The 24415-nt window shown below is 40.5% G+C and overlaps 1 protein-coding gene across 3 annotated transcripts in view; it reads right to left on the bottom strand.

The window, feature by feature from the left end:
• Positions 1-24415, bottom strand: part of LRRC1 (leucine rich repeat containing 1) — a 129642-nt gene that overhangs the window by 54492 nt on the left and 50735 nt on the right. The window lies entirely within an intron of this gene.

Below are 24415 nucleotides of genomic sequence, written 5' to 3'. Positions count from 1 at the left end.
AAGACATCCCCTGCCCTTCCTGGCACTCATAGTCTTTTATGGACATCCATTTGTAATACGCCAAGCTGGGGATTCTAACTTCCCCATTTCCCTGCCCCCACAAATACAGAGGCTTAGTCCACATTCTTCTGTGGGGAATGAGGGCTCTCTTCCCACATGCCCAGAATCCTCATGGTGGACCACACCCTTTCCTGAAAAGCTATTGCCATTTTGGGACCCTCTTGTGATGGAGATAGATTGGACTGGTGGACATCTCCGGTTCCTTCTAAGCATGTGTGAGTTTGCAAACTTCCAGGGCATTTCCTTTCATGGAGGACTGCTCACAGACAACCTGTTTTGACGGTAGCCCTATACATTGCACAAGTTCTTTCAGGATAAATCAATTACTCACTGGCATTTCTTGTTCTATATAAATAGCATCTCTTTTCTTTCTGGGTTCAAGACCTATCTGATGTTAATAAGTTAGAATACTAGGTTCTCTTCACTGATGGCACCATAAAACACTAAACAAAACACAAGTCTTAGGTATTTTTGTGGCTATTCTCTAGGATTATCTAATTCATCTTGACAGCATTTAGATATATGAAGTTGAAGAAGAGTAGGAATGCTTAAAGAAATCAAATGATTACCCCCATCTATTAATTTGTCTTTTTGTAAAATTGCAAAGAATAACATTTTACACTTCTGGGGATATCATGAGGCAATTTAGTAAGTTGAAATTTTATTTTTGAAAATGGAGCAAGAGCTCTGCAAGCAATCATCTACACTTATTGCATCAGCACAACTAGCTCTACAGCAAGGTGGCTGTGTTGGCTTCGTTAGTACAAGGTGCTAACAAGGTCAGAGGACTGGATTCGCGCCAAGCGTGGAGCAGTTTCTTTCCCTGGTTCCAGGCGTGCTGCACTCTAAGGACCCTTTATGAAACTTGTGATTGAAAAACAGCCATAGCCGCTGAGCCTTTACTAAGCACTTAGAAGTGTCACACACACTCCTAAGCACTTTGCACAAAAAACTCCTGTAAGTCTTCCCGATAACCAGGAAGGTTCTCTGAAGGAGGAAGGGAGGCACCGCAGAGGTAAGGGCCTGGCCAAGTTTACACTTGGCCAGTAAGCAGAAGGGTCAGGTTCTGAACGTAGGCCTCGTCCCCCCAGAGCCGGTGCTCCTCGCCATAAGCTTGTCTTGTCTCTAAAAAAAACGTGTGAGGTCAAGAGAAACCGCAAAACTCCAACCCGACTGCCCTAGGGCCAAAAGCCGCCGATGAGCACGGCTTGCAGAAAGCCAAAGACAGCACTGCCTCTGAATCTTCAGAAACTCAATGGAAGGGAGCCAGGGGGGAAAGTGTACCAGCCCATCTGACAGCACATGACAGTTTCAAACATTCTGCTTACCAAATTCTTTGATTAAACAAAACCAAATAATCCATTTTCAAGATAACATAATAAAAAATATTGAAGTAACAAAGACACAGCTTTAAATCTAATCCTGTGGGGATCCCTGGGTGGTTCAGCAGTTTAGCACCTGCCTTCAGCCCAGAGCATGATCCTGGAGTCCCGGGATCGAGTCCCGCATCGGGATCCCTGTGTGGAGCCTGCTTCTCCCTCTGCCTGTGTCTTTGCCTCTCTCTCTCTCTCTCATGAATACATAAATAAAATCTTTTAAAAATAAATTAATTAACTAATTAATTTAATCCTGTGGTATGTCTAATCTTGAACAACTTTTGGCTATGATTGCAGTACCAAAACTAAGAACAGTATTTGATTACGTACACAGTATTAAAATTTTCTTCATTATGCCTTGCTTAATGTAGCTCCTACTAGGTAAGAGAAATAATTAACCAGCACCACAGACAAAAAGGCAATATAGTGTCACAAAATTTCTATTAAACCTTCCTTGAATCTCTTCAAGTAGACTTGAGCCTCTTGGGCCTCCCACAGTGCTCCATACTTCTCCCTGTAAGCACTTTGCTCAATGGCAATTAGCTATAAACACTTACTCAATACCTCGGTTCCCTAATAGATGTGTCCTCTGCTAACTAGCTCAGGGATCAGATCTACAATGTCCCCCACTGGCTCCCCAGCATTTACCACAATGTAGGTCTTTAACAGGAGGGCGTTCAACAATACTTCCTTATTCACCGCACTGGGCCTGGATCAGAAGGGAGATCCCAGGACCAGCATACTCACTTAACAAAGGTAAACATCCACTGCTCTGAGCCTTGGGTCCCTCAGAAAGGGGATGTTCAGATTACCTGCCTCATCCACCAACCAGGGCTACTGAGAGGTAAAATGAGATAATGTACAGGATAACTTGGTAAAGTACCAAAGTGGAGAGGACTAAAAGCAGGGAGGAAAAAGCAATTCTCAAGTGGCACTGACTGGTTTTGAGCAGGGGTCACTTTTTTTATATCAGCTTAAAGAGTCTGAGGCATGTGTTTTCTTGCCCTCCTTTCACCCCCAACATAAATTTCAGACTGGGGGGTGGGGAATGTCATCAAGAACTTTTGTCAAAAGAGAAAGAACTGAGTCTTTAAATAAGTCTTGTTATTCATATCCAATCTTAGACAAAGAATCGTGTAATTGCATCAGGAATCTGAAGACAGTACCTCAATACCACATCAACCAATGTTAAACCAAATCAGAGACAAAGAAAAAATAATGCAGCATAAACAAAAGGAACCATCACAGGGAAAGGCACCCTGTGAACTGCCCTGCAGAGAAATCCAGGACAGAGGCAACCCTAACAGGAACCCAGCAATTCACAAGCATCCACATGGACATCAGAGACAGCTAACCTTACCTAAACTCTGCACTGACATTTAATAATCCACTTCAAGACTTGTTCCAGATGAACAACTGCCCGTCAGAGTTTAAGTACATTTGTATTTCTAGTCTACAAAGGGAAAACTTAAAATGTATAAGACATGACCTACAGGTGAGTCCACCTGGGTTTTCCCTCTCATGGAAACTATCAACATTTATACTGAGCACCTGCTATATTTAACAATCTTAAATACTGAGGATGACACAAGAGAAAAATACAAAATTATAAGGAACTTGATCTTCCCATTCAACATGGTCTCCTCCTGTGAGAAAAGAATTAATTTAGTGGATTAATGGTCTTGCTCAGATACTGAATTTCCCAGACACTAAAGAATCTTGGTAAGAAAATGAGTGCCATGTTTTTTTTGATGGCTGAGTAATATTCCATTGTATGCATATGTGTGCATATATTTATTGCATCTTCTTTATCCTTTCATCTGTAATTTAAGAAACAAAACAGAGGATCATGAGGGAAGGGAGGGAAAAATAAGATGAAATCAGAGGAGACAAATCACTAGATTCTTAACTGAGGGTCGCTGGAGGGGAGATGAATGGGGGGATGGGGTAACTGGGGGATGAGCATTAAGGAGGGCGCTTGATGTAATGAACACTGGGTGTTATAGGCAACTGATGAATCACTAAACGCTAACTCTGAAATGAATAATACACTCTATGTTAATTAATTGAATTTAAATAAAATAAAGAAAATGAGGGCCATGGCTCATCCTGGCCAGTACCTAGCTGACATGCTCCAGCTGACCACCATAGCAGTGCATGTGTGTACATAGTACACATACACAGAGCCCTCCTTTCAACCATACAAACACTTTATATTTTATAGCACAATACCACTGCTTTAGATGAGGATTTGAAATTGTTACCTGACAGCCTGACTCAAGAAGCCTCTTTTGAACTTAGTTACCTTAACGGTTGTTGTCACTGCCACCTTAGCTAGCCACAAGTGAAAAGTCAAGCGTTCAGAGAAAAAGCAGAGGACAGGCTCAAGATCAGGAAAAGGGACAGGTATGTCTCTGAAAAAGAACTACTCCCCTCCAATCCTGCTATACCACATGACTGTCTACAAATAAGAAGAGCCACCATCTTTAGGGCCTCACATGTACCACATACGCAAACGGCACTTTGCATGCATCATCTCTAATCCTTACAACAAATACTGAGTTGGTAGTCCCATTAACAGATGCAGAAGCAGGCTTTGGAACATTAACTAAATTGTCCAAGATGACTCTGCTGATATGTAGAAGAGCAGAGCTTTGAAATTCTAGTCCATCTGCCTCGGGCTGAGGAAGACCTTGAAGTAGTTACTGAGGATCTAGACAGTCAGATCTGATCAGCTCCAAACACGCTAGAATAAGAGATGCCTGGGGAAACAAATATGGAGAGAAAGAGGAGGCAGAAACACAAGCCTGTGGTTCTGAGATATCACTTGGCAAGCATGTCACACAGGGGTGGGGGTGGATGCACAATCTGAGGAGAAAGCAAGCCAGAACCTTCTGTTATGGGGCAGAGGGGCACTCAACAGGCAGAGGGAAGAGAACTGTGGGAGCAGAGCCAAGAAGTCAGAGCAGAGTGTTACCAAAAGGGATGGTCCAAGTGACAACCAACAGATAAGGAAGAGGTGGATTTGGCGATTAGGAATTTGCTGTCACCTTCAAGAGGATACATACATTGTGGTTTTAGGGGAAGCCAAACCACTGGCTTCTGTGGAAAAAGAAAAGGGGAGTATAAAGCAGTAGGGACCAAATTCTAGTCAGAGACCTCATATTCCTAATTGGCAGACAAGGTAATTGGGGAGAAGGTGACAAGGATTTCTAATCATGAAGCCAAATTTATTTATTTAAAAGGACTGTTCTCTGTTAATCAGAGATTATATCCTGCCTGGAAGGTTGAAACCTCTTTGTCTTTTACTGAAAGACATTGATAGTTTTCCTTATCAAAATAAAAAGGCTAGCAATCCTGTGTCACTATCTCATTAAAATATATATATATATATATATCCATTAAAAATCTACAAGCCTGAGAACCTGGGGAAGTCTGCCTTCAAAAAGCCTGGCGGATATAAAAAGGGGTTTGTAGCCTGAGGGAAATACCAAGGTCAAGGGAAAAGTTCATCTTAATGTGTTTGGGTTAGATTTGGGTTGTTTGGAAAATTTGTGGAGTGAGCAGAGAGGCAGACAGGAGTGGAATGGGAGAAGGTTCTGGAAGTGCATTCCCATCTTTGCCCAGAAGGCAACAAGGAGGGCAGCGCAGGGGGTGATGAGGGGAGGCCTAGAGAGTGTGGACTTCAGAGCCCTGGCCAAGAGGAAGTGACAGAAGAGGAGCTGGGGAGAAAGGAGGCCCATAAATCAAGAGCAGACTCAATGGATGAGGGCCACTTATTCATAGCAGAGGAAATGACAAAACTCTGTGGTCCCAGGTCTTAAAAATGAAACAAGCTGTTAAAATATGAAGTACTCTCAGCAAAAAAAAAAAAAAACCACCACCAACAATAAACCACACATGTAGCAGACAATGATGCTGCATTAAGGGCAACAAGTACAATGGAAGGGCCATCCTGGCATGGAATGTAGAGTCCTTATCATGTATAAAAACTGTTGATTGAGACCTGGCCAAACACAGAATTCAAACACTGCAAGTTATAAACAACTCGTGGTGAACAGAACAAGCACGTAAAAAGAGATGCTGACAAGCTGTAGTAAAATACTGAATGTTGTGACTCTGGGCACACTTGGTACATCATATTGCTTCATTGAGAATTATTTACTACTTGGGTAAAACAAGGTCCTTGTGTGCCAAACAGTCTGGCTGATTAAGACAGTTTGAATACTGTAATTCTGGTTGCCTGACTAGATCCTGCTTAAAAATATCTGGGATTGTCAAACAAGACTAAATATGAACGCATGATTCAAGTCTGCATTTGCTGCCACAGCTGTTCCTCTGGGTGTACAGGAGGAAAAAAAAATGCTAAATGGAAATTTTTTTCAAAGGCATCATCCCGTTTATCCTATTATTCCAACCACCACAGACTCACCCGGGAGGTGGCCAGCCTTGTAGACAAAGGCATCATTCCTGCCTGAGCAGCCTTGCCCATGTTTGTGAAGTGAAGATGGACACAGACCTAACTCAGAACAGAAAGGTGGACAGCACAGTGCAGAGAGGCCCATGGAAGGTGCCACAGAGGGACCTTTGTCAAAGTTTTATTTTAGAGTCTTGGTAACTTGTGCTGCCAAAAAACTTTCTCAGCCCAGGAGGTTTTCACCTAATTCCAGCCACAATTACCAAAATAACCTTTATGCCTCAGCTTTTCCTCCCCAGCAGTTATTTAGCTAAGCAAACAAATATGTCTTGAGATACAAGATCCCAATTTGCAAATATAAATATAAATTGATCCCAAAAGTAACAAAGAATTACAGAATGGTGAATGTTAGGTTTCATATAGAATGGGAAGGGAAAAAAAAACATGTGGACAGTTTGGCATTCTTTTTACTCACTCTCCTCCCAGAGCAAAATTCGGAACGTCTACTTAAACCTCATAGTAACTGCAACTCAATACCTCATCGCTGACTTCAACATTCACTCAAAATGACAGCTTATTTTAGTTATTCCCATTTAATATGAACAAAATTACAACTACTGGTATTTGTGCATCAAAATTCTCTAGGGAGATTCTAACTCTTCCAATGGATGAATGGTCCTGATCCAAAAATTAAGTCTTTGGCTCTGCCCCAAGCCTCCCTCCCCTGAAGTACCAACCAGCACCTGTGGTAAGACCCATTCCAATGTATGAATTCTATGGGTTTGCTTCCTTGTCTCATGTTACCTTTTTAAATATACTTATTCTTTGCATGAGAATCTGTGACTCTTGTCAACTGAAATAAGCACCCTCCTAAACTTGGTGTTCTCTTCTCACACTCCCACATGCACAGTGTTTGTGAATTGACAGACTCAACCACAGGCTAGAATGAGTCATTCAGACTCCTAAAATCACTCTAGGTAACACACAGAATAGATGAGAAGGTGCAGGGCCAGAAGTGAACAATGCAATTCTCCAGAGGTACAGGAAGAAGCCATGTGGCCCGAATAAACTAGCCAAAACACTGACTCTCAACAATTGTCACCAGCTTTTTCCAATGTACATCCCGAACCCAAGTCTACTAAAACCACTGAATGCCCAAGAGGCTGGGGATTCTCAATTTCAGAGTAACCACGGGGAGCACTTATTTGTTGATAGGATTGGCCCCACTCCTAGCAACTGTTTCACTAAGTCTAAGTCTAGGGTCCAGGGAAGGAATCTGCATTTTTAACGCAATACTCCTGGAGATTCAGGTAAAGAGGCTCCTAGAGCTGCCTCTGAGAAACACTGAAGCATTTAATGTAATTGGTTCTCAGTCCTGACTGCATATCAGAACCACCTGGGGCCAATCATCACCTGAGATTCCAATAAATCCACCTGGAGTGGGATTAGGGCCATACTTTAAAAAGTGCTGAATCTAATAGGCAGCCATCTTAGGAACCACTAATGATGAGGCCCTGGTCATATGAGTGTATATCTGACAATTACTCATGGCTCCCATCCATAATTTACCTACAGAATAAAGCTGTTTCTGCTCTTAGACTGAAGCAGAGCCAACGTGTAAAGACTGCGTAAGCTGAAGGCTGTGTTAGGTTGCCTGGAATGGGAGGTAAAACAGCAATGCAACAAGAGGAATCCGTTTTGTTCCTCAGTTGAAGATGGGGAGAGGGTGGAAAGGGGGACTGTTTGAATCTAATTTAACCCACCTCCTTCCCATTTTTAAGTAGAATAAATTTTTAAGAAATCGCTCTACCTGTATAAGTACACCTTTCCAAAAGTAGCCCTTTAAAAAAACCAGGTTAGACTAGGAAACAGTGCAAAAGGATTTCTAAAAAGTGCTCAAAAACATGTTTATATGATTCAAAGAAATACTGTAGCAAAAGAGCTTAATGGCTTAAAAATTACAAACTGTCAACTGAGAGGGAAAAAGTTGTTATGCCTCTAACTTCCTAAAAAGAAACATATCAGAACTTATGTTAAACTTGGTATTATCCCCTTACAGTAGTCATCATATGAGGAATGCATATAAATTCTGGCATTGACACTTGCTAAATGTTTTGAAGTTCTTTCTTAGAGTTACAATGAGTTTCTCGTAACTCAGTGTTTTGAGAAAATCCTGCAGAACCAATGCTGTTTCTACGAACTATAGAAAATTCAGTCCTGTGAATGAGTATAAAATATACTCTGTGTTTCAGCTGAATGTCACTCTCAAGACGATCTAATATGGCAAGTGTAGTTCTATTCTCATATCCTAAAGCGAGCCTCACAGGCCACCCCCATCCAAATTTAGGACAAAAAGACTTAGAAAGAAGGGGAAATGTTTCCTTTTTTTTTTTTTTTTTTTTTTGCTGAAGGGTGATCTCAGTTCTTATGACAGACACTTGATTTTTGGACTGGTCAAAAATCATTTCCTGTACTTAAGCCCTTATTCTATGGATTTAACTGAAGGCAAGAAAGGTCAGATTGTAAAGACTAAATATTGTTCAGGATCTTGACCCCACCAAGAACTGTTTAGGTTGTTAGGCTCCTAGCTCCAATTTAAATTTATATGATTATATGAATTTTCCTGGGGATTAAAATGCAAACTCCAGGGATCCTGCTTTGGACATTCTGATTGTACAGTCTATAAGGTGGAAATATGCCATTTTAACAAGGATTCTAATGGAGGCAGTCTCAAGCCCACCTGGAGAAACACTGCTCCAAGTGAATGAAGACCATAATCTGAAGTCTAAATTTCCAGACAGAAGGAATATTTGCTCTCACCATTCCTAAAAGCCCCTTTTTCTGTGGTCTGATGATCAGCAGGGTATTCTGATTTTCCCTTTTAAACCTATAAATATGGTTTTGCCCACATAGTCTGAACATCTCTGGGGGTACACCGTGGCTTGTCATCTTCTGAACAGAATTATTCCTCCGTCTGCTATACATGTGATGCCACTCCACTGCCTGACACAGACAGAATGCACAGTAAAAGTTTCCAAACTGTTTGAACTTAATGCAGAAGTTCAGATGTACTCTTTTTTAAGAACCTAAAATGCATTATAAATATCTCACCTTCTAATTCCATGGAAGTGCTAAGCTTGTCACCTCTGCCAGTCATCTACCAGTTTCTGAATAGATTAATTTCATTCACATAATTGGAGAAATCTGCACCTCCAGGCTGGATAAAGAGACTACAAGCCCAGTCCCTTATCACACAGTACCATCCATATAATAAGCACTCCTACAAATCAAAAGGTGACAAGAATAGGTGCTTTCCTCTCTGTAATTTCAGAGAGAAATTACAATGAAGGGAATGAAAGCAATGCTCTTAAGGACTTAAACCTAAATAATTCACTCATTTGTTTGTTTGTTTGTTTATTTATTTATTTATTTATTCCCTTATTCATTTATTTAAGGAACCACCTATGTGGCAGAAAGTCAGGTAAGAAAGGTAGAGTCCTTGTGCACTGGGATCCATAATCTGGAACCGAGAGAGGTATCATAAAAATAAGCCAACATTGGCAACCTCAGCTGAGGCAGGAGAATCTGGAAGTAGAAAGTGCAGGTTGTTGACTTTTTCTTTACTTGCCTCCACTGAGTTTTTAAAATGACCCTATACTGCTTTTATAAAATTTTTTTAAAAATTGCAAGGTGAGGCAAACTTGGAAACACCAGTGGTACGTGCAATTATTAAAGGGTCTTGGAAAGGGATGCCTAGGTGGCTCAGTGGTTGAGAATCTGTCTTTGGCTCAGGTCGTGATCCTGGGGACCTGGGATCAAGTCTCACCTCGGGCTCCCCACAGGGAGCCTGCTTCTCCTTCTGCCTATGTCTCTGCTTCTTTTTGTGTGTCTTTCATGAATAAATGAATAAAATCTTATATAAATAAATAAATAGTCTTGGACAGAGAGAACTCTGTCCACGGTCTTCAATAGTTAGTATGGAATAACCAGGCTTAAAATGTCCTAGCCATAGCAGATGACCAGACTCCAGAAGAAGAATGTTGGTGGGTCTGCTTCTCTGGCAGCAGCAAAGCCTACATAGCTCATTCCCAAACATGTACACATGACACCCAGAGAGTTATGAAATTCCTCCATTAATTACATCACAGTTAGCTGTCCAAGACCTACAGCACCATCATGACCGCTCACATCCCCTAGAACTGGCAGATCCAGCAGGAAACAGTGACTGCTGCTGCTTCCTCCTGGAAATGGTGACTGTTGGTTTTTCAAGCCTTCCTCTGATCTCTTGGAGTCTGTGGAAAAGTATAAAACAACAAACAATGTGTGCTGTAAACCACTTTTGACATCGCTTTTGTTGTCATAGATGACCTCCCAGATGCCAAAACCAATGGAAACTTTTCAATCCACATTTATTGACTGTTCCACTCCGTTTTACATTGCAACCTTTCTGGATGTGCTTCCCTGCCTTTGGCTAAGCTCCTATGATGCTCTCGCTTCTCACCAGCCCTTCAATGAGCATGCTTGCAATGGTGCTGCCTTTCTACAGCCTGTGCCTATAGCTTCATCCATGACAACAGCCCTACCCATTAATCTACAAGCTTAACTCCATCCCATAAACTCAAACCCCTTTACGACATGTAATGTGATGGCACTGCCTGCCATTCTCCTGCTGCACCTTTTCTGTAACACCCAACATCAATATTGACAAATCTTCCTGCTGGCTGTTCCTTCTCAGATTCTCACAGGGGCCCCTCTTCCTCTGCTTTCCCTGAAACGGTAAAATTCTGCATGCTCATCTCCCACTACCAACACCGTATCCTCCCCTGCTCTGTGAGTGACCTCATTCATGCCCATGGCTTCAACCATCACCTACACATGAATGACCTCCAAAACCATTACCTCTTGTTCAAATTTCTCCCCCGAGCCTCAGACCTTTAAACTCAGCTGCCTACTGAACACCTTCATTTAGATATCCCAAAGCATTTCACCCTCCACATGTCCACAGATACACTCATCTTTCCTCTCCAGGCCTGATCTTTCTTTAATGTCTCCCATCTGCAGTGGGATAAGAGAGTTTATCCTCTCATTCACCCAACAGTCTTCTCACTTGTCACCCGCATGCCTGGTCTGGCATCTCCTTTTCTCCTGCTCCTTGATCCTTTCTCCAGTCTTTCCACCCCCATCATGGCCTTCTTGCATTCAGGCTGCCATCTACCAACTCCATATTCCTGTTAGTGCCAGGCTGAGATGCGAACCACTCCCCTCCTGTAAACCCTATCGTAGCTCCTCACAGCTTTCAAGAAAACATTCCTTAGCCATGTGTACAGAACCTTCATGACCTCACTGCCATGCACTCCAATACCTTGCATTTCCCAAATTCATCAGGCTATTTCAAACCTTCAGACACATACTCGTGCCATTTCGTCTGCCCAGAAATATCCTTCCCATACTTTACCTCTACCTGCTACTTGTTCCTCAAAGTTTGAAAGTCATCCTCCCCAGGAAGCCTTCGTAACACCCACTTCCTCAGGAATGTTCAAAACCTTCCCTCCTTAAACTCCTTCAGAGGCATCCTTCTGAGACAGGATTTTCCACACTGTCCTGGTATCACAGATGGACTTGGTCTCCCCACCCTTGTACCCTAAATCCCTTCAGAGCTATCACTAGACTGATTTGCTATCTCTAGCTCCCACATAACTTAAATACTGGGTGCTAGTTAAAAATTTAAAAAATGAATAAAACTTATTCTAAAATTCTGTTCTTGCTCCAACATACTGTATCTCAGTGTGAAACACATTCTATCCAAGACTGCTCTAGTGTTTTGTTGTGCTTTTCATAATGAAGCATGATGCCTTTATTTACAACATTTATCTCTTCCTATATGGATCCCAATGGAAGGTCAGAACAGTTGGTAACACAGAAAAGAGGGATTTTGGAGATAAGGTTAAATACAATTGGCAGCAGGAAAAGGCTCCAGAAGACCAAAGCACCTGCTCAGAAAATGCTAAGGAGCTATAGGGAGATCTCTTAGCCACGCTCCAATAGTCAAACCCAAAGGCTGACCATGACAAAAGCCAAAGGCAGGGACCTTGATATAAAAGAAGTGCAAGAGTTACCTTCTAACTGCCAATATGCAAAGCCCATGGACAGAGTGAAGATTTAAATGGTGTGTGGGGAGGCACAGGGCAAGGAGTGGCTTCTTGATGCAAAGGTGCTCGCTGAAATTGTGATAAAACACACATCCATGGCATTTGACTCAATTATGGATAACATTAGGCTGGCCCTGTGTGGTTCCTGAGGCTTAGAAGAGAGGCCACTATGCAAATATCACAGTAGGTCACCTGAGGAAAGGAGGGATTCCCTCCAGCAGTTTGCTGCCTCCTCCACTTAGCTTAGGCCTCCCCTTCAAGAGCTCAGTCTTCTCAGCCCTGTGGGGGTTAACTCAGGAATCCCTCCCAGTTCTAGGCTGCTTTTATTTATGTGTCAAGTTATTGGTGCTTGGTCCTCCCACTTCTAATTTGGTCAGACCCTCTTGTTCATCTTGACCTCCTGCTCATCAGCCCAGCTGGATGAAAGAAGGCCTATTCTTGAACACCTCACAACACCATTAAACGAAAGTGGAACGACAAAGTTAAATACTTCAGGACATCAAGTATTAATGTGTAATGGTACTTTCACCAAGAACCTTCACAGATGAAGTATATGTTAGGTAAATACGGAACAAACTGCTTCACAGTACATTAAAAGCAGTTGAGCACTTATGCTTGGTCTGCTTCTGCCCACGTTCTTTCAGTATGTACTCTGTAACTACATGGCCGTAGGGGATAAATGTGCCTCCCTGACTTCTTTCAACACAAAACTCCCAAATCAGGTAGAAACTTCTAACTGCTTATTCACCTCCTTCTTCACTCTGTCTGGTTGGCTCTGAACTTACCCACATCTGACTGGAAATTCCCCTGTCTTGTCAGTTATTTATCCAACACCAATCCTACCTTTGAAACCTACAGCTTCCTGTTGGTGTTAAAATTATAGATCTCTTCATATTTTCTCCAGAAAGATAAGAAGGTAGGCATTATTGATTAATCTGCCTTTTAAAACTCTTAAGTATCTAACAATGATGATATAGGAAATGCTCACAACTCATAGTAAGTGAATAGAAGACACCTGTGCAGCATAATCTTGATTTTGTAAAACTGGTACTTAAAAAAAAAAGACAAATAACATAAATTTTAAGAAAATTATTAATGATTATTTTTCAGTAGTAGGATACAAGATTTTTAAAAATATATATTTATTTATGATAGAGAGAAAGAGAAAGGCAGAGACACAGGAGGATGGAGAAGCAGGCTCCATGTCAGGAGCCCGATGTGGGACTCGATCCCGGGACTCCACGATCACGCCCCATGCCGAAGGCAGGCGCTAAACCACTGAGCCACCCAGGGATCCCCGGATACAAGATTTTTATGTAGAACGGTGATTTTGGAATCTAACAAACCTGTGATCAAATACCAGCTCTACTACTCACTAGCTGTGTGCCCAAGAAAAAGGTTTTAGTCTAAGACTCATTTTGTTTTGCCTGAAGTATAATTGATATAGAACCTTAAGTTTCAGGTGTGCAGCATGATGATTTAGTATTTGTACATACTGTGAAATGATCACCACAATAAGTCTAGTTAACGTCTGTCACAAGTCTTTTTTCTTGTGATAAGAACTTTTAAGATCTACTCTAAGCAACTCTTAAATACATAGTACAGGATTACTATCTATAGTAATTGTGCATATATAACATTCCCATGGCCTATTAACAAGACTCAGTTTTCTCATCTGTAACAAGAGGATACAAGTATACCTTCTGACAGATGATCTGAGGATTATATGAGATTATATGAGATAATACACAGGAAGTGCTCAGCCTCTTAGCTGATACAGAACAAGCACCCAGTGAATATTCTGATGATAGAGATTCATAGTTTCTTTCGGTTTTTCAATAATGTGTCTTTGTGTTTCACTATGATTAAGTCTTAATAATGAACATGTGCCTTAAAAAACATAAGCTGGAAAAGAAATGATCCTAATAATTAATTTCTCCACCTTCTCAAGGTATTCTTTTTTTTTCCTTCAAATTTTAATTTCTAGCCAGTTAACATATAGTGTAATATTGGTTTCAGGAACAAAATTTAGTGATTCATCACTTACATATAACACTCATCACTCATCATAGCAAGTCAAGGTGCTCTTCCTGGTCTTCTCAGAAATAGGTCAAGTATAATTCACTTTAACCCAGGGCAAAAAAAAAAAAAAAAAAAAAAAACAGAAAAAGAAGAAAGAAAGAAAGAAAGAAAGAAAGAAAGAAAGAAAGAAAGAAAGAAAGAAAGAAAGAAAGAAAGAAAGAAAGAAAGAAAAAGGAAAAGAAACAGAAGATCTGCTAAATTAGTGCTACTCTATGTTGCAAAGAATTTCAAATAGGGGAAGAGCCTCTTTGAAAAAAGCCTCACTGGCTGCTCAAGGTACAGCTTCATATAGTATAACACCAAACAGATGAGCCTCCATAACTTAATCAGGTAAGAGTCTTCCAATTGCCAGTTCAGTGACAGTTTATTGAGAAAAGATTCACTTTAATTCACTTTAATTCACTTTAACCAAGAGAAAAAAAAAGAAAAAAGAAAGAAAGAAAAAGGAAGAGAAACAGAAGACCTGCTAAATTAGTGTTACTCTATGTTGCAAAGAATTTCAAATAGGGGAAGAGCCTCTTTGAAAAAAGCCTCGCTGGCTGCTCAAGGTACAGCTTCATATAGTAAAACACCAAACAGATGAGCCTCCATGACTTACTCAGGTCAGAGTCTTCCGATTGCCAGTTCAGTGACAGTTTGTTGAGAAAAGATAAGGCTATGAAAACACGTGCCATGCTATGAAAATTCAGTGAGACCAAGTGAATGCTAATGGAACTAAGTACTAATGTCAACCGGTCAGCATATCACCTCTTTTCAGTGTTTATATCAGAGAATTCAACCCCCATGGCAGTGCTTAGTGAGTCTCTCTCTACCCTGAGAAAAAGACATGGGATGATCTTAACCTTCCCATGGATAAAAAATAGAGCTATCTATACCTGCTTTCAAGGGACATTCATGTTGTTTGCCCTCTTCTTTTCAAAGGTAAAATCCTATACAGTCTTGGTTTTTGGCTTTCCTTGTTCTATACTTATATACTTACAGCACAATCTTATGTGATTATGATCTTTTGCTAAAACAGCACAATTACCTTAGAAGTGTGATATCACAGATTATTGATAAAGCCCCACCCACATCATTAGATGATGTTCCATTTCTGGCCAAAGAAGATTTACAAAGCATCTCTTAAGGTGGGCCACTTCTACAGGCAATTGAATTCATTCGCTATGTAGATTTCTAGGAGTTTAAATGTCTTAGGATGATTTTTCCCTGTTTTTATCTCTAAATCGGAGTACTTCATCATAATATTGTCTACATTCCTTTCTCTAACATCGACTAAAACTAACAGCCCTATCTTGATCATCTTCAATATGCCCCCCAAATAATTAGCAGTGCCTCTCCTCTGGGCTCCTTACCCTAGCCCCACAATAAGTAGGAGTCTGATTTGGGGCACATCACAACTTCTTCAAGCCTTAGTTTGCTCATCATTCACCCTGAGGTGCTTCTACCCATCTCACAAGATAGCATGGGCATGAGACAAAAGACAGATGTGAAGGGGCACTACAATGCCTGGACATGGTACCCAATGTCTAGATAGTATCTCAGGCGGGAACCTCCCTCACCTGTATCACACCAGCCTTCAAATTTGACGTCTTCACCCCTGCCCTACAGGGGTGCAAGTTCAGATCTCCACAGCCCAACACAAAGATGATGATAGGATTAATTGCAGCAGCTAACATTGAGTGCTTGTTATACACATGGCACTGTTCTAAGCACTTTACATAGATAGCCTCTTTTAAGGGTGACAGCACTTCTATGAAGTCGGTGCTATTATAATCTCCATTTTACAGATGAAGAAACTGAGGCACAGAGGGGTTGGAGATGGCGATTCCTGGCTTGACAATCTTTAAGGATTTCATACTGCCTGGAACAAGTGCTTCAAACATTCCTCACATGTAAAATTCTAACTTTCAAAGTATATTTTAGTTTCTAAAACTTCAAATTAAAAAACATTATATATACACATATATAGATTTATTCTAATTATTAGCATTAGTAGTGGCTATCAATCATATTCATCTAAGCCTAGGTTTAAAAATTTTGTACAGACATGAGAAGGAGGGCTACGTCATCCTCTTTGAACATGTATCTAATTTCCTATAGATGTTTCACTCACTGGGAGATTGTGACAATGCAACAGAATTGTGTGTGTGTGTGTGTGTGTGTGTGTGTGTGTGTGTGTGTGTTTACTAGGGCAACATGTGATTAGTGACATAAAAATCATATAATTTCAACATTCAATTATTTGCCATTTCTGGCAGATGATGCTAGTGCTTACCAATAGTAAGGTTTCTCTTCCTGTACAAATACCTAACTGCATTCCCCAGCTCCTTTCAGTTAAGCTAGAGTCATAAAATTGACTAGAGAGCATGGATGGAAATGATGTACAGCACTTCTTGACGTGACCCATAAAAACTGCCCATGCAGGGGCGCCTAGGTGGTGTGCTTGGTTAAGTGTCTGACTCTTGATTTCAGCTCAGGTCATGATCCCAGGGTTGTGAGATGGAGCCTGGCATCAGGCTCCACACTCAGCAGGAAGTCTACGGGGGATTCTCTCTCCCCTTCTCCCTTTGCCTCTGCCACTCCTGCCTGGTGCTCACTTGCTCTCTCAAATAAATACATAAATCTTTTTTTTTTAATTGCCCATGCACAATCCCCCAGTTTCTCCCCCTCCCATGAAGGCCTTGGAGGCTACTAGTTGAGTGAAGATGTAGCATTACAAGAAGCCTGGATCCTTGATTGTATAGAGCCTCTCACTACCTACCTCCCTAGTCTCTGCCCACCCCTCCTTCCCCCTTACCCAACGCCGGACTATAAATTGAACAGTAAAAAAAAAGCTTCTCATTGTGATGAGCACTTGAGATTTTGGCTTTTTTTTTTCCTTTAGATCAATAGTCAGTCTATCTTGACTACTGCACAGAGCTTAGCATTTCACCCAGAACAAATCCTGTACAACACAGTAATAGCTATATAATAAAAAGAGAAAGAATCCCATGACAACTCATACAGTTTCAGTTCTTATTTTTATGCACTGGGTGCTTCTTTGATTTTTGATAAATCTTTTTTTTTTATTTATTTATGATAGTCACATAGAGAGAGAGAGAGAGAGAGGCAGAGACACAGGCAGAGGGATAAGCAGGCTCCATGCACCGGGAACCCAACGTGGGATCCGATCCCGGGTCTCCAGGATCGCGCCCCGGGCCAAAGGCAGGTGCTAAACCACTGTGCCACCCAGGGATCCCGATTTATCAAAAATCTGAGATATCAAATATCAAAAAGCACTGAGATATTTGCATTTTAATGATATTGTTATAAATTTATAAGAAACATTTGAAAAAATCTCCAACAATGACACTCAGCTGAGGAATCCACTCTAATGCCCTCCAAATTTACAACTAAACTATGAGAATTTTTAAAGACTGTCTGATTTCAACTTCAAACCAAAAAAGCCCCATTTTTCCTATAAGCCTCTTTCAAATCAGTTGCAATCACGGACACTCTCTGGCAGCCCCAGCACGTTATTTATGCAACTGTTTAAGAGCCGTTATGTGCAGTTTGTCACGTACATCTGTTGTACCTGTAGATTTACCTCCTTAAGGGATTGAAGAATAAGGCAAAGAGCCTTACACAAATGAAGTAAGTACTCAATAAATTTTACTTAAGGTAAAAAAAATATATTTTTATGGGCTATAGTTGATAACTGTAAGCACAGAAAGAGAGAGAGAGAGAGAGCAGGGTCCAAAGCTTTTTCACACTGAAAAATAATTCAGAATCATAATTCATTATTAACTTTGAGCAGATATATTAGGTTAAAGATTCAACACTTATAAAACTAATTTAAAAACCAAATCATTTCTATATATAATCCTCAAACTGCAGTTCTCAGTATTGCTCCTCAATCACTTTCTCCTTCTTGGATCCTTCATCCTTTCTAAATTGTGTCTTTTCCAGCTTAATAAGCTCAGAGCACCATTTGCATTCATGGAAGCACTTCTCTGTCACCATCCTGACAAAGAGACGCCATCCAGCCTTTAGCTGCCTAGAGGCTCAGCATCACTTGGCTCAAGGCAGTTTCACATGACAAAGTAGGTGACCTCAAAATCAAAATGAAGCAAGATGGCTGCTCACTTGCAATCACTTTCAGAGCTGGAAACTGTCAAAGTGATGCCCACATAAACTGTCTAATTAAAAAATGAACAGAAACTGTCATCCCACATATTGGAGTTTTGTTTTATTCCAGGAGAAGCCATTTTTTTTTGAAAAACAATTATTTTTGCTTCTCTAACTTTGCCTAACTTAGCTCTATGTAAATCCACCATTGTTTTTGGAAAATTTGGCATCTAACACAGAACATAGCACTTAGAAACCAAGTAAATGAATGAAATGGGCAGGAACAAAGGAGGGAGGCAGACAAAGAATTAAGAGAACCTCAAACTAACCGAAGAGCTTGTTGACCTAAAAAATATATTCGGAGGTGGTGTTCTCAAATTCAAAGGTTAACATCTCTATTACAAACCTGCTAATTTAAAAAAAAAAAAAAGCAAGAGAGAAAGTTATATAAACCTACAACTTAACCATGAGAGTCACAACTTTCCTGGTAACAGGGAATTAAGCCATATTACCATAATAAATAGCCATAGTTTAACCCTTCTATACACTCTGACAAGGCAAGTACAAGACGGGCATCCTAGGGAAACCCTTCTAGATGACAGAAAAAAAAGGATTCAGATATTTCAGAAAGGCTAAGAAAAAAAATGCAAAAAATGTCAAATATGTATAGTATCAAAGGATCTATAGTATCAAAGGTTTAATTTCTGTACATCACCTGAATATAAAAATACATAATATTCTGACTTTATTTCACTGGTAGAATCATTGTACAGCATATCTCCATAATGGTTTATATATAATGTATAAAGCAAGCTTAGATTTTTTTTTTTTTAAGGCAGCTAGTACTGAAAGAGAAATGTTAAAAATTTGTCTGCAGCTACACTGGATTCTTAGAAGATGTGTGGTCATGAAATTCTAAGCTCTGTCTTTGTATTCTAAAAACAGATATACTGGAAAATACATTTAAAGGTGTGCCTGCCCTTTGGTAGTTAATACAGGGTTTTCAGAGCTGTTTCCATTGATCAGAAGTTTTTTGGGACCCTTTTGAAATTGTTATCTGAAGCAGATTTGGAATAACGTAAGACTGTCAATGTCCTGCTTTATTTACCTAAGTTGGCATTAAAAAATGTTTGGCTGTTTTCAAAAAACCAATCCACTCTAAAAAGTGAAACTACTAATCTGAGGATATGCAAAATTATACATTACAAATTTTGAAAGCGTTCCAAAAATGTTTTGTGCAAAGACAATGTTCTAAGAATTTCCCTTCCGATTTAACAATTTATAACATTAAATTTTGATGGATTTTCAGTTTTATTTGCTAAAATATCATTGATGTTTCTTTACCATCCAAAAAGAGGAGGGAGGAACCTATTTTAAGGTTTATTTCAATTTTTTCAGTGTTTGAAATGGTTTCTACACATCTTCACATTTTAACAATGCTCCCTGGGGGAAAAAAAAAACTATTTGTAGCATGTAAAGCATGTGATTTAAAATATTACATAAAACTAATTTTTTACTTTCCATCTCTGCTTTAAAAATTACCATCTGAAATTAAAACATTAAGGAAAAGGCAATTTTATTCTTTTCTGTATCCTCCTTAACAAAAGGGAAGGTACAAGATAAGACAGAGAAGGGCGAAAGGGCTCATGGTAGGAAACTGGCAGTTCTTGCAAAGGTGAGACAACAAGCGCTGGGTTGGAAAGTTCCAGCTCTCCAGACACAAGGTAGAGTGGCCCATGTGCTTCCCTCCATGGGATGTCTCCTGCCATACTTTAATAGTGCCAGTGACAAGAAAACTCACCTACTATATGTATTATTAAGTCCAGCCACTGGAGCTAAACACAACACTCAATCCAGGCCTGAATTAGGCAGTGAGAAAGGAGAGAACAATGGCTTGACTGTGGCAAGTCTGAAGCCTGCATGGGTAGAAAGAAGCTGGCTTCTACCACACTTGTGGTATGGGTGTATGCAGTTATAACCAAAAAAAAAAAAAAAAAAAAAAAAAAGGCTAACTGTTCATAATTAAGTAGGAAGATTTTTAGGTACACTGGATTTATTGCTTGCCAGAAAGAGATTTTTCAGGCATACTCAGAAGCAAGAAGACTTGATGTTATACAAGGTCATTTCAGTAGGCTTCAAAACTGGCTTTGGATTTCATTAAACGAAGCCACAGACCACAGACACTGATCAGCATCTTGTGGCTGGACAGAGGACAACTAAGCCATGTTTTTAATCTAAATCTAACCTCTAGACTTTGTGGGACTATGACCCTGCCGGGAGACCAGCAGTCCATCCACTTACTCTGAAGTGTTATCTTGGTGCTTGTGATGATTTGTACTAAAACAATCCTAGAGTTTCTTGTTAACTCAAGTCTAAAATACTTAGCCAGGGTGTGTGGTCTCTGGCCATGTTTTTCTGTATGTGGTATTATTTACCCCAGACTGAAATAAATTCATAGGCTCTCTGGCATGAGACACTCATACTTATCAGCGAGATTTCTCAATGCCGGCCATCCAAGTCCTTCACAATGTTGGCCATATTGGTATAGCACCGATGTTCTTTAGTCTCTCTCATTCATTTAAATCTCCTCTTCAAATCTGAGATTTATTTTTTAAAAAGTAAGCAAATTTCTTTAAGTCACTAATATAATTAAAAACTACTACCACCAAATACAGAGATAAATGTAGAAATAAATATAATATAGTGTTATTAAGTTCTACAGAAGGTAAACCAAAAGGAATAATTTTTTTAATAGTAACTTTCTCGCTATGACTCAATATTAAAAACTGCTGTTTTGTAGCTCCATTTAAAATCATCTCTAGCGGTACCAGTGGTGTATGCCTTGCACTTTGGGAAAAACTGAACTAAATAAATGGATAATGATACAGTACTATGATGTAACTCAAATTACAGCATAGGCTATAAAATTCAAATTACTAACCCTTCAGGCAGGATGCATGATGCATTAACAAAGTCTGCCTGAGATTCTTGGATAGCAAGACAGTACTATGGGGTAATACCTTCTCTTACGTATCCAGAGGTCATTTCCCTCACCAGCTAAAAATCAGTGAGCAGAGAAAACTTACACAAAGTCCAGGCATTAAAGTACATCCATTTTACCACAGAATACTGCATTAGACCTTAATTCAGGGCCTTTTAACACTGTATTCTGAAACTAATTTTATACATTCCAATCAGTTCTTAATCTATGTTTATAGGAAACACCTTGTTTCTTTCATCCCAAGTTTATTTTAGCTATTTGCCTGATTTAAAAAAAATCAACCACTGTCAGAACATGAGAAATCTGTCACTTTCCTCACCTCTCACTGGGTTTGTCTGGAAGCAGTGCCCTGTCCCACTCCTTCCCAGGATATGGCCCAACACTGTCAGGAGAGGCCTGCCCATAGCTGGCCTTGGCCCGGTGCTGAGCAGCAGAGCCAGGGCTCCCATCCAGAGTCCTGCCAGCCAAGCACGTCCAGCCATTTTGGGGGCAAAACTGTTCATCCCAAGCCTCTCTCCTTTTACCCCAGAACAAGTCTCCATAGCCTATATACAACCAACAATCACCTCTCTCTTTCTTCCTAAACTCACTGTTCTCTTTAATACAACACACAATCCCCTTGACTTTGTGCCTGAAATATCAGAAAACAAAAGCCACAAAAGTCAGGGTTTGGAGGTCTTGGCAGTTCTTCTTGGCGTAGGACATGAGCCTGTAAAAACTTCTCTCCTCATTTATAGATTTTTTGGAAATAAACACAAAACTTGTCTTTTCTCCCTCACTTGAGCTAGGTAACATCAGGACAGGTCTAATTTTGCTTCTGGAATGAAAGCCAACTCGACTGTAGGTCAGTAATAGCATCTTACCCTTTAACCAATAATACCCTGAAGGTTTCCCACCCTTCCATGTAAAAAGGTGGAGGGCTGCTGGAAATCTGAGCAGCCATGCTCATAACCACACGACGCTGTTGAAGGAACATTAGTAGTGAGTTTGTGGGTAGTGAGGGCTCAGATCTTGCTACTCAGCATGTTTGATGGGATCAACAGGGTTGGCAGCCTCTGGGGGCTTCTTAGCAATGCAAAATCTCAAGCCCCTCTCCAGACCTACTGTGTCAGAATCTGTATTTTAACAAAATCCTATGGTAATTCATTGCATGTTAAGTTTTGACAAGCATTAGTTCAATGACTTGGGCAGTCTGGTATTAAGACCTTGTTTTCCTCAATGGTCCACAATGGAAAATCAGGAACTGAGGAAGCCAATAAAGATCCTTCCATGACAGAGACAGCCTGGTTGTGGATACGTTATAACTCAGGGACTGGGCAGGGTCTCAACAGAACAGCTCTCTGATCATGGAGGAACAGCCTCAGCAGGAGTCCCAGAACACTAAGAGCCTCCAACAGGCCTCCAGACTTAAGCCCAAGCCCTTACAAATGCCTGTTTCCATACAAAGAAGGGGTTTTCACATTGCCTCTCAGGCTAGAGACTTTGCAATTTTTTATTTACCTACTCAATTGCCTAGGAAATTCACATTAATGTGATTTTATCTGAAAAAAAAAGAGAGGGAACTGAGATTTGCCTGACCTGGAAATAGCTGAAAACTCAAGTTCTTGTTGACCTTGTTCTGCTCTGTCCACACACACATACAACACAATACACACACATACACCATATACATACTACACACACAACACACATCACATACACAACACACATACACACACACCACACACACACAGCACACATTCACAATACATACAACACCACATATACATACACACAGACCCATACTACTGAGCCAGAACAAGGCTCGCCAACATGGGAAGCATTTCTAAATGTGCCTGATAAGAAGATGACAGGATCTGCAGAATCCTTTGACAAAACTCCCAACACCTGCAGAAGGAAAAGAACTATCTTGTGTCCTGACACTGACTTCAGTGTGCTGGAAGGTATAAAGAGACACATAGGAGGATGCATATAGCCCTTCTTTCTAGCTAAGAGTGTTTGGAAAGAAACAGCTGATGGGAGAAGTGGTAAACCAGGCAGCTGCCAATGCCAACTTTCCACAGGGTGCCCTGTCACATCAGACTGGGCATTTTCACGCTCTATGTCTTCTCTTCTCACAAATAATTAAAGCCAGTACTTCTCCTCTTCTCAAGGATTTCCAGGCCCCTGCTTATTTTCCCTTCTAATGCCAATTTTAAAGTTGCTCTTTTATTTCTTCACACAATCTGTGTGATTTCGGTGACCATTTTCCTAAGTCACTGCTTCCTTGCAGAATTAACAGCCAGCTACTCTTTATAAGTGAGATAATTGCTAAGACAAGGGACAGCAGTTTCAATGATGTACACTTTAGATAAACGTGATATAGGATAGCCTTGGCGGCAGTTCTGGCCTACGATGCCTGTCCCATGCCACACTCTAGGTGTAAGGGAAGCCGCATCTGGACTGAGAGGCAGGACCAAGCTTTGCTCTGTTTGCCACCCCTACTCTAGGGCAGCCAATCCTTAGGGTGTCCAGGGACCTGGAGTTTATGGCTTCTATTTGGCTTAAAAATATGAGCGGGGTCAACCATTCCTCACTTAGAAATCTGTCACTGGCAAATAGATGCCACAGCAGAGGCAAAAGCCAAAAAGTACATGGAAAGAGGCCATTCTAAGAGAGGTTAGCAGAGAGGGAAGAACAGTGCACCGACCAACAGAAACAGGCACCCTGTAAGACAGAGACCATGAAACTCCTAAGATGGTGTCAGATGGCAGCTCCATGCCAATGCTTTTGTTAGCTCCACCCCAGGCCTTACAATCAAATACCCTTAACCTAAGCAGATTTGGGTCCTCTGCAACCAAATAAGCCACTCCAAAACACACTAAACAGATGAATTTATTTTTTATTTTAAAAAATAATATTTTTTCTTCACTTTTTCCATTACCTTCAAGCTAAGAAATAATTCTCAAGAAAAATAAAAGTAGACCCTATGTCAAAAACATACGGCCTGGCCTCAAGACTGTTTCCAATTCATGGGATCTGATAGATGACAGATATTTCACAGCTACTAAAAGTAGGGTATAAAATCATTTTTCCTTCATCACATTTTCAATCAAGTACTGATTATCACTGCTGTCTTATAACAAATGGCCCACCAAAATATTCCATATCTGAGCCTTGCAGTTTCTGTGGAAGACAAGCGAATAAAAGATCCAGACTTGAGGTTCACTGAGAAGAAACTTGT

Source organism: Nyctereutes procyonoides, unplaced genomic scaffold (genome assembly GCF_905146905.1).
Source record: "Nyctereutes procyonoides isolate TBG_1078 unplaced genomic scaffold, NYPRO_anot_genome, whole genome shotgun sequence".
Taxonomy (NCBI): domain Eukaryota; kingdom Metazoa; phylum Chordata; class Mammalia; order Carnivora; family Canidae; genus Nyctereutes; species Nyctereutes procyonoides.
The sequence above is the reverse complement of the archived record's forward strand: the minus strand, read 5'-3'. Positions and strand labels throughout refer to the sequence as shown.